Raw genomic sequence first — 12,816 nt, forward strand, 5'->3', positions numbered from 1 at the left:
GTCGGTAGCCGCAGTAATCTTGACCTCTTGAGCCGTTTCAACCCTTTGGTCCGTCTCGGTCCTAGAAGTTGGGCCAGTCCTTCTAGGCTTTTTTACCAAGGGCGCCACCTCGGGTGAAGCGTCACCTGAAATATCAATAAATTCAACGGACCTTAGTGGAATCGGAGCTTGGTTATACTCGGTTACCGGAGGAAAAGGAACCTCATTCTCCCCATCTGTAATCGGAGTCGAAACATTGACCGGAGCAGTCTCGAACCCGGTAGTAGAAGCAACGAAGGGTCCCAACTCGACTCTTCGAATCATTATGTCGGGTTAGGTTTCGTCCCTCAGACCCCGAACATCCTCCCTCGACCTTTTCATCTTCTTTTGACCCTTGGTTGAGGGTCCTCTTTCTCTTTTTAGCAGCTGCGATGAGCCGAGACGACCCTGTTATGTCAAAATCTGAGCCCGGTGTTGCGGTTTCATCCGTTGGTGCGGGTCGAGGGTCCACGGAACCTTTTCCCAAACCTGGGAATCGGAAGGTTAAATGAAGAAAAGACGGAACACAAAAAATGTGACAAGGATCAAGGGAAAGGAAAGGCTACCGTGGTTCTGCGCAACCCACCGGTCACGGGACAAATCTGCCCATGTCCGTTCTTCGTGCCTATGTTGGCCGATGATTGCTTCAATCCACTCGGGGAAACTCGGAATGGCATTAGGAATCCATGCTTCGGCTGTAATATTGAAAATGTCAAAAAAGGAAGAGAAAAAATGCTCGAATACGCATGAAGAAAACACATCTAAGAAACTCACTTTCGTCATTCCATTTTTCAGGAAAAGGCATGTACTCGGCCGGGATGATATCCGCGGTCCTAAACCGGACAAAACGCTCGAGCCATCCTCTGTCTCTATCCTCATCGACACTGGAAAGGATCAGGTTTCGGCCTCGTTTAGAGACCTTTATCATGGCCCCGCGAAAGATCCTCGGGCAATACAATCAAATAAAATGCGCCAACATAAGCTCTGTATTGACGTTGTTCGCCAAAAGACGAAGGCTAGCCATGATCCTCCAGATAATCGGGCCAATTTGAGCGAGGCACACATTATACGTCCGGCACATCTCGAGAATGACTGAATCAATTGGGGGGTTGAGCTTAAGAGTAAACGGATATGTATAAACGTATAGAAACCCTTCTTTATAATCGGCGATGGATTCATCATCACCGGGAGCAAAAATGTCACGCCCTAAATTTGGAGTGGCGTGATCAGCATTCGATGCAAAACTAGGCCCGAGCGAACCACTCTAAATCTAAAACTTTGAGGAATAACCCCCGACATAAATCGATAAGGCCTACCTGTACACAAACAACACCAACAAGCCGGTGAGGCCGCAACCTGGATACATATGTATAAATACTGACTATCTCGTCTGAACTGGGCATACACACCCAAAATATATATATACACAACTGAGCAAGCCGACGGGGCTGCTATGATCGTACAAAACCAACAGTATCCAACAGACATACATAAACTGACAAGGCTATCGCACAGACACACTATATACAGGACTCATCTACAAGCCTCTAGGGAGATGTGTGACTGTACCATACAATCCGGAACCAAAAAGGGGAGATTTCAAAGGACCTAGCAACTCCGAACAAAAAGGGAGGTCACTAATCGGGAACGATGCGGACCCGACTCTTGGAGGGGGGCTATCAATCGTCGATCTGTGCACACGGGCATGAATGCAGCGCCCTCGACAAAAGGGATGTCACTACGAAATAATATACCGAGTATGTAAGGCAACGATAACTGAGACTGAACTGGAACAATACAATCAGAGGCCAAAGAATGCCTCCAATACCTCTCCCCGAAACTGTCTCATATGAAATGCGATATAATACCGTATATATATATATATATATATATATATATATATATATATATATATATATATCTCACTAAGCAAGTGGCCAGGCAACTGTAAAATCTCACTGGCCAAGTAGCCAGGCAATATGTCTCATTGACCCGTCGGCCGGCAATCATGTCTCGGCGACCCGTAGGCCAGACATATCTATCTCACTGACCCGTAGGCCAGGCATATCTGTCTCACTGACCTGTAGGCCAGGCAAAATAAAAATGTCTCATTGACCAAGTGGCCAGGCTAAAGAAAAGTATATATGTATATCATGCAGTATATCATGCATATGCTGAAAACACTGATACTGTAACGTGTCTCTTCTATCTTTCTATGAACTTAAGGACATAGGGAGGAGGTGTGGCCCCTCAGAAAGAGTAACACAACACTCGGAGACTAGACAACAATATGACAAGCTCTACTTTGACAAGTCTCAAATCATAAGGTTTATCACGCTTTTACCATATAGGGAAACATGCCAAGAAAAGAAGGAACAACTTTAACATAACTTTTCGGTCTTCTATTACTTAACGTTTATTCACCCGATCTCGTAAATCTACATTCAAGAGAAATCATACTACTGTTAGGCTTATCGTCATATGCCTATCTTAGGTCTTTAAATTAAACTCCTTTAGAATCTACCGAAATTCGGGCAGCATCTCCCCTGTTTATATCCCTAACCCAAAATCACAGTATCAACAGCCAACACAACAACAAAAACTCTAATGCCAACAACATCATTATCCATACCAAAATATTTCATAAAACATCTCACACGATGTTTATCCAATTTCTCAACCCATAAATTCGTTATACGCTTATTTAATAACCTTATCACCATAAATAACCTTAAATCAATATCAATAAGGCAAGATTCATACCTTACCTCCGCTAGAACCGCAATATCTTCACTTTTCACCTTGAATTCAAACTAAGACTCACCACAATACGATTTTATAATCGCAACTATACGCTGTCCGGACCTAAATCCGGAGATTATACTTAATTTGGGCTAAAATTTGATGTTGGGAAGTTGTGGGAAATTTTTAGAAGTTTGGAGGAGGTTTGAGGGTGTTTGGATGAGTAAAGAGGGGGTGAGCCCCCTTATATAGAGTTCCAGAATCTGCCTGGACCGACTCAAAAATTGCTTACGCGCTGAGTTGGTGGGTCCTCATCTGGGCGTTTGCTCCACCTTCTGGCGCGTTCGCGCAGGGTTAATTCCCTACTCTAACAACTCATCTTAAAATGCTCATATCGTTTGATTCAGATGTCGGATTCATGCGCGGTTTATTGCGTTAGAAACTAGACTTCATGAACTTCAATTTAGGCTTTTGCTTTACCTCAAAACTCCTCATATACTAAAAGATATTCCTTCTCCAAGTTGGACCAAAATTGTCCCCCATCCTTTCTCCAAAGTTCCAACAACTTAATTTCGTTAATCCACTTGCCCTCGAACGCTTCCCTAGCTTATTATATGAAATTAAACCATCATAATCATAAGGTAGGCGCATATAATCTCATATATCCGAGAAGGTACTCCAGTATCTATAGTTACACAGCTAACGTAATGAATCTTAATGTACCAAACTACGAGGTGTAACAAGAAACCTGTACCGGATGTTTGTCCCATCGACACTCAGCCCGAACCCGAGAAAGGCGATCTACTTTGATTGATTAAGGGTAACGCCTCACATTGAAACCCCGATCTGATGTCTGCACTGCTTTTAAATAGAAAATTCATGGTTATAATTAGGCTTCAACGGTATTATGTCTGTAGCCATTGGTTGAGGAAGTACTTTACCCCCGGGTTCGGAAGTAGGTTCGGCATTCGGGAATGAAACCGAAGGTATGTTTTGGGAAGCAGAGTCGGCGTTCGTCAATATTTTGATCAAATATGAATTTATGAAGGGTAAATATGAAGATTTGAAGGCTTGGATGAAGATATGAAGGCTTGGAATGAATATTTGAAGGCTGGGATGAAGGTATGAAGGCCTGGGATGAAGGTATGAAGGCCTGGGCTTGAAAGATATGAAGGTTTGGTTTAAAAGGATGAAGATTTGAAGACTTGATGGTTGAAGATAAGGAGATTTCGAGATCACGAAGTGGATTAAGTGTCACGACCCAACCGGAGGGCCGCGACGGGCACCCGGTGCTAACCCACCCGGGCACCTCTTAACATACTTTCACATCACATCTAGGTGAGCCACGTAATTAAATCATACTTTCATTTATAATTTATATTAATCCCATTGGGCAACAACACATCTATATCATCATTAACAACTATGCCCATATAAATGTACATAAGCCGACGAGGCTGACAAAATAATATCCCAACATATAGGCCGACAAGGCCAAACATATCTAACCATATACACATGTCTACGATCCTCTAAGAAGAATACGTCATATCAAATATAGGCGGGGACGGGACCCGCCGTTCCCATGAATATGTACACAAAAGAATCTATACCAAAAGCTAACGGCTCCGAATGAAGTGGAGCCCGCTATGTAGTCCTTAAGAAATAAGGCTATGGATCGAGCTGTCTCCTTGGTCACTGCGGGCATGACGCGGCGTCCGCAACAAAAGGACGTCGTACGAAGAATGTGCGAGTATGTAAAACATGATCAATATCAATATGAAAGCATAATAGACAACATATGAAATAACATAGGATAGGAGATAATAGCATCATCGTCATAGCACTTACTTGTTTTCCATAGGGACATTCTATTTCTATTGCGTATCCGTGTACATACATACATATCTGTATTCATTTACCTTTCGTATCCATTTTCGTACTCGTATTCATATTTCCATTCATACTCATATTTATATCATTTACTTCTCATGTATATTGCATATACATAGCCTTTACATAACATTTACATATACTTAGCATATGCGTACTCATATTGATGTCATATACATAACATTTACATAGCATACCCGACCACGAAGGTTCGGTGTTTCACATACCTGGCCCTACCAAGGCACAGTGTCATACATACCTGGCCCTACCAAGGCTCAATGTTATCCGTACCTAACTGCAGTAGTGCGCGTGCATTACATATATATACATATCTACTATATTCTACCCGGCCATATAAGCTCGGGGTGTCATAATAGCCACACATGGGCACATATACATATAAGCTCATAAGCATCTTTAGCCTTTTCACTATCGTCATTCATTTCATTCTATCCTTAGAGGATTACTCGTCGTATAAGGAACTTAGTACAATCGTATCATATCGAGAATCATAAGCTTAGTAGCTTTTTGAGATAGTATCATTGAAGAATATCGTAGGCTCATGGAAGGATAGATATTTGGCCAAAGAATCATGCCTTATGAAAGAAGGTTTAGCCTTACATACCTTTCCGTTCAATTATTCTATCACTTGTACGTTCTTCTTCAATGCTCACGCTTCTACCTTCATTAGAGTGCATACTATCATTAGAGAATTGATAGCTTAGCATTTATGACTAAAGCCAGGAAAAATTGGTCAGCATCTCCTTTATTTATATGACTTCCTCCATATCATATATCAACTCCCAAACATCGATAATAATATTCACAATATCATCACAATAGCCTTTATTCAACTACATTATCCTTACTTCTCAATTCACTTCAATTCATCCATATTCATGGTCATATCACACAATTTCGTTCATTCATATACAAGGTCTATCCTATGTTCTCAATATAATTTATAACATGATTATAATCATAATGTATCAAGAATCATAACTCAATCCAAACATTTACTCAAAAGTGACACTATTCCCACATTCATGACCCATTTCCTATTTCCTTATATAATCCAAGTGTTTCAACTTTCAAATACCATAAACAACAAGGAAATGTCGTAAAACTTACCTTAGATGGTGTAGGAATGAACTTTGGGTGTAAACACTTCACTTGAGAAAAACCCTAGTTTCACCTTTACTTGAATTCTTGTCTTGGTTGAACTTTAATGGGTTTCTTATACTTGATTCACTTGGTTTGATGATAAGAACCTTTGATTTCCCTTGGATTCTTGTCCATGAAATGTATAGAATGTTCTAGAGTCTTTAGAGAGAAGTGGGGAAGTGTTAGAATGAAAATAATGAAGTTGGGATCATCTTTATAGAGTTGGAATAATTCAGCCTGTCGGGACTTCCACGGGCACCTTCACGGTCCGTGGAACATTGTAGGATCCGTGGAACTGGTCGTGGTTCAAGACCAGCCAGTCACCATTTCTGCTGGGAGTTATACGGACCCTTCCACGGTCCGTATAAGGTAACACGGTCCGTGGAAGTGGCCGTGAAACCCACAGTTTCTCCGAAGTTGTTCCCGTCGTCTCGTTTGATCTCTAATCCTTATGGAACCTTCTTGACACTTATTTAGCACCTCATTAACAATCTCAGGGACGTTGAATCTCTTCTCCAAAATATCATTGAGTCATCATTAATTCGATACTCGTAAATCTTTCCCAACACATGACATATACCTTACTTTCCTTAACAACTTTCGTCTCCTACTTCCAATGTCTTTGGAAATCTTAATCAGGACCATTAAAGGCTATTTCTTACTTATAAAAACACCACATACTTCATGCTCTTCGTTCGCCCATTCACTGTGCATCAATGGAAAAATTTTTGAGGTGTAACATTCTTCCCCCCTTAAGAACATTCGTCCTCGAATGTTAAGCACTCGAGAATTTTACGAAAATTTCGCTAGAGTTTCCCTCTATAATATGGCACTACCATCCTGTCACAATAACCCATAATAATAATGCCTCACAGGGCCACAACGTAATAGCAATAGAATTTGGCCACACGCGACCCAAATGCATAAAAGGAAAACATACATACCTTATGATCTTGACGTCTCATCTTGGCCCTATTCCGAGGGCTGAAATAAGTGCAGATATTTGGATTTCATGATTTTGTTCTGCTTCCCATGTCATCTCTTCTCGATTATTGTTTCTCCACAAAATCTTAACTGAGGCCACTTCTTTGTTTCTAAGCCTCCGTACTTGCCTATCTAATATAGCAATGGGTTTTTCATCATAAGTTAACTTTTCTATCACTTGACCATCATTTACTGGGACGTTCCTAGTAGGATCTCCAACACATTTACGAAACATCAAGACATGGAAAACTGGATGAACTGACTCCAAATCAGGGGGTAGGTCTAATTCGTAAGCCACTTTTCCTACCTTGTGCACAATTTCATAAGGCCCAATGTACCGGGGACTCAACTTCCCCTTTTTGCCAAATCTCATAGCGCCCTTCATTGGCGACTTCAAGAATACCCAGTCTTTAACTTGGAACTCTAAGTCCCTTCGGCAATTATCCGCATAGGATTTTTGACGACTTTGGGCTGCTAGTAACCGATCTTGTATGAGCTTAACTTTCTCTATGGCTTGTTGGACCAAGTCTGGCCCTATCAATTTAGCCTCTCCTGTTTCAAACCACCCAATTGGGGATCTACACTTTCGCCCATATAAAGCTTCATACGGTGCCATTTGAATGCTTAAATGATAACTATTATTATAAGCAAACTCAATGAGTGGTAAGTGATCATCCCAATTACCTCCAAAATCTAACATACATGCCCGTAATATGTCCATGGTACTTGTCCATCAGTCTGTGGATGAAATGCCGTGCTAAGGCTTACATGAGTCCCTAATCCCTCTTGGAAGGACTTCCAGAAATTAGCTGTAAACTGAGTTCCTCTGTTTGAGATAATAGATACTAGAATACTATGAAGTCGCACTATCTCCTTAACATAGAGCTTTGCATAATCTTCTGCTACATACGTCATTCTGACTGGCAAGAAATGAGCTGACTTCGTGATTCTATCCACAATCACCCATATGGAATCATACTTACGTCGAGAACGGGGTAAGCCTATAATGAAGTCCATGTTAATTACTTCCCACTTCCAAGTTGGGATTTCTATAGCTTGCAACAATCCGCCCGGCTTTTGGTGCTCGATTTTCACTTGTTGACAATTGGGACATTGAGCTACAAATTTCGCTATATCCTTCTTCATCCCATTCCACCAATACATGGATTTAAGATCATGATACATTTTCGTTGCTCCGGGATTGATAGAATAACGAGAACAATGAGCCTCTCTCAATATTTGGTGACGTAAATCTGCCTCGACATTGGAGAACTCCGTCTCCTGCAATCTCAAATGATGACTCCTCTTTCTGAGGGAGTGTATCTCTGTAATGCATCAACATGGGATCTTCGTATTGTCGCTCCTTCACTTCCACTACTAGCGATGAGGCGCCGAATTACGAATGGTAGTTCCCCTTACCCGAGTCCACTACTCGGACTCCTAGATTAGCCAACCGCTGGAGCTCACGAGCCATCTCTCTTTTCTCTGGTTGTACATCACACAAACTTCCCATAGATCTGCGGCTAAGAGCGTCAGCCACAACATTTGCCTTTCCGGGGTGATATAGAATATCAACATCATAATCTTTTAGCAACTCCAACCATCGTCGTTGCCGCAAATTCAACTCTTTTACGCGAAGATATACGAAGGCTTTTATGATCTGTGTAAATATCTACATAAACACCATGTAAATAATGTCTCCATATCTTTAATGCATGAATCACTGCAGCCAATTCTAGATCATGGGTTGGATAATTCTTCTCATGCTTTCGTAATTGCCTTGAAGCATACGCAATCACCTTGCCATGTTACATCAATGCACATCCTAGCCCAAAGCCTGAGGCATCACAATAAACAACATAGCCTTCCAATCCCTCTGGAAGTGTCAGGACTGGTGCAGAAGTCAATCTATCTTTTAGCTCTTGGAAACTACGCTCACAAGCATCTGTCCATTGAAACTTTGCTGACTTCTGGGTCAGCTTTGTAAGTGGTCTTTGAAATAGAAGAGAAACCTTCAACAAATCTTCGGTAATAACCTGCTAAGCCCAGAAAGCTACGAACCTCCATAGGAGTTGTGGGCCTTGGCCAAGTCTTCACGGCCTCAATCTTTTGGCTATCTACCCGAATACCATCGACTGAAACAATGTGTCCCAGAAATGTCACTGAGTTCAACCAAAACTCACACTTAGAAAATTTTGCAAACAACTCACGAGTTTGAAGAACTCTAAGGACAGTACGTAAATGATTCGCATGTTCTGCCTCAGATCTAGAATACACCAAGATATCGTCGATGAATACAATCACAAACAAATCTAGGAAGGGCCTGAACACATCATTCATCAAATCCATAAACACTGCCGGTGCATTAGTTAGCCCAAATGACATTACCCGGAACTTAAAATGGCCATATCTTGTTCTGAAGGCTGTCTTAGGGATATCTTTCTCCATAACCTCACTTGATGATACCCGGATCTCAAATCTATCTTTGAAAACCATCTGGCACCTTGTAATTGATCAAATAAGTCATCAATCCTCGGAAGGGGGTATTTATTCTTAATCGTCACCTTGTTCAATTGCCGATAGTCTATGTACATTCTCAAGGAGCCATCTTTCTTTCGAACAAACAGTACGGGTGCTTCTCATGGGGATGAATAGGCCTAATAAAGCCTTTCTCAAGCAAGTCTTTCAATTACTCCTTCAACTCTCTCAATTCTGCAGGAGCCATTCTATAAGGAGAAATAGATATGGGCTTAGTGTCTAGCAACACATTAATAGCAAAATCAATCTCCCGCTCAGAAGGGAGGCCTCAGAGCTCTTCCGGGAATACATCCAGGAATTCGTTCACTACGGGAACTGACTGAAGAGTCAGCGGTTCAGCTTCTACATCTTGAAACCGCACTAGATGATAAATGCAACCGTTTGTGATCATTTTCCTCACCTTTAGATAGGAAATAAACCTACCCTTTGGTGACGCCGTGTTTCCTTTCCATTCTAAAACTGGTTCTCCTGGAAATTGGAAGCGAACCATTTTCATTCTACAATCAACATTGGCGTAGGAAGAAGCCAACCAATCTATGCCCATAATAACATCAAAATCCACCATTTCTAACTCATGCAAGTCAATCATATTACGATGATCACAAATCACAATTACACAATTTCTATATACTCGGCTAGATATTACCGGTTCACCCACGGGTGTGGACACCTCAAAAGGTTTAATCGACTCCGGTTTGATTCTAAACCGACCCGCAATACACGGAGTAACATATGACAATGTGGAGCCCGGATCTATCAAAGCATATACATCATGAGAAAATACCGATAATATACGTGACAACATCGGAGAAGACTCAAGATCTTGGCGTCCAGCCAAGGCATAAATACGGTGCTGAGGACCGCTAGAACTGGGGACTCTCCCTCTGCCTCTACCATGGCCGACTGGCACATGTGAACCTGGCCCCATAGGGCGTATAAAAGATGAAGATCCGGCTAATGACCCTGAAGGCTGGGTCCTACCTTTGCCACCAACTGAGGGGCAATCACGCATAATATGGCCTGGTCGACCACATGAATAGCAAACCTCTGAACTCGATCTGCACTGACCCCAATGTAACTTCCCACACTGGGAACATCGTGGTACGAGTGGCCTCGCTTGACCCGAATCACCTCTGAACTGAGATCTCGAAAAGCTCTGACTCGGCCCGGGATGAATAGATCTATCAAATCTCTGGCCCGAATACCATGGAGGCGCACTAATCATAGAATGGCCTGAATGCCTAAAACACTGCTATCTGTGCCCGCCTCTAGACTCACTTATCGGACCCGAAGATTTAGCTCTCTTGTTATGCCCTCTCTCGTGCTCACGCTTACTTCTTTGTTGTTGTAGGATTTCTTCCAAATTTTGAGCATGGGCTTGAATGCGTGAAATGTCCATATTGTCCTGAAGGGACGTAATCAAGCACCTATCCATCAAGTGTGGCCCTAGGCCTTTCAAAACCATGTGTACTCGATTACCCATATCCGCTACCATGGCCGAAGCATACCTAGCCAAAGAATTGAAGCGGAGACTATACTCTAGAGCACTCATGCTCCGTTGCCTCAAATTTAAGAACTTGTCGGCTCTAGCTCGCCGAACTTCCGGAGGCAAATAATGTCGGAGAAATGCATCTACAAATTCCTGCCATATCGGAGGAGGTGCATTGGCTCCCCGTGAAGCCATCCAAACCGTGTACCAATGAACTTCAACATCTCTCAATCTATAGGACGCTAACTCCACCGATTCGGTGTCCAAAGCATGTATCAACCGAAGCATCCTCGTATCAACAGAAGCATCTTCAACACACCATCGATGAAATTCTGAGGGTCCTCATCCAGCTTTGATCCAAAGAATTCTGGAGGGTTCAAACTAATGAAATCACGGGCCCTTACACTAACAGCCCTATCACCTTGCCCTGTACTTTGCCGCTGAGTTTGGGCAGCAACCAATTGAGTAAGTAAATGAATGGACTCTTTTACATCTTGGCCTGAAGCATCCGGTGGAGGAATCGGAGGTGCTGGAGCTGGGGCTGAGGCTCCCTCGCGCTCCTCAAATATAGGCATTGAACGGGAGGACTGAGATTGAGCCGCACTCTGGGACTCACTTTCCTCTACTACCGGTGATGGTGCTCTTTCAGCCCGCTTTTCTGCCACCGTCTTGCCCTTCTGGGCTGCTGTAGCCTTTCTCTTTACAGGCATTTTTGAAATACATAACACACGGTTAAGGAACAAGAAGTTCTTACATCATAGCTCTATCGCACGATTCTTATGAAGAAAGAAGGTTATTCATTCCTAAAATGCCCGCAGCTTCTTATTTATAAGTGTGGCGCGCAACACACCCAAAATCAAGACTCTACTAGACACGGCTCGTAGACACACCCAAGGACTGAACTGCTCTGATACCACTTTTGTCACGACCCAACCGGAGGGCCGCGACGGGCACCCGATGCTAACCCACCCGGGCATCTCTTAACATTCTTTCACATCACATCTAGGTGAGCCACGTAATTAAATCATACTTTCATTCATCATTTATATTAATCCCATTGGGAAACAACACATCTATATCATCATTAACAACTATGCCCCTATAAATGTACATAAGCCGACGAGGCTATCAAAGTAATATCCCAAAATATAGGCCGACAAGGCCAAACATGTCTAACCATATACACATGTCTACGAGCCTCTAAGAAGAGTATGTCATATCATATAGGCGGGACCCCGCCATGCCCATAAATATGTACACAAAAGAATCTATACCAAAAGCTGCAGCTCCGAATGAAGTGGAGCCCCGCTATGTAGTCCCTGAGTAATAAGGCTATGGATCGAGCCTGTCTCCCTGGCCACCTGCGGGCATGACGCAGCGTCTACAAACAAAAGAGCGTCAGTACAAAGAATGTACTGAGTATGTAAAGCATGATCAATAGAAATATGAAATCATAATAGACAACATATGAAATAACATAGGATAGGAGATAATAGCATCATCGTCATAGCACTTACTTATTTTCCATAGGGACATTCCATTTCTATTGCGTATTCGTGTACATACATCCATATCCGTATTCATTTACCTTTCGTATCCATTTTCGTACTCGTATTCATATTTTCATTCATACTCATATTCATATCATTTACTTCTCATGTATATTGCATATACATAGCCTTTACATAACATTTACATATACTTAGCATATTCGTACTCATATTGATGTCATATACATAGCATTTACATAGCATACCCGACCACGAAGGTTCGGTGTTTCCCATACCTGGCCCTACCAAGGCTCAGTGTTATCCGTACCCAACTACAGTGGTGCACGTGCATTACATATATATACATATCTACTATATTCTACCCGGTCATATATGCTCGGGGTTTCATAATAGCCACACATGGGCACATATACATATAAGCTCATAAGCATCTTTAGCCTTTTCACTATCGTCATTCATTTCATTCTATCCTTAGAG

The sequence above is a fragment of the Lycium ferocissimum genome, chromosome 1 (genome assembly GCF_029784015.1).
Source record: "Lycium ferocissimum isolate CSIRO_LF1 chromosome 1, AGI_CSIRO_Lferr_CH_V1, whole genome shotgun sequence".
Lineage (NCBI taxonomy): Eukaryota > Viridiplantae > Streptophyta > Magnoliopsida > Solanales > Solanaceae > Lycium > Lycium ferocissimum.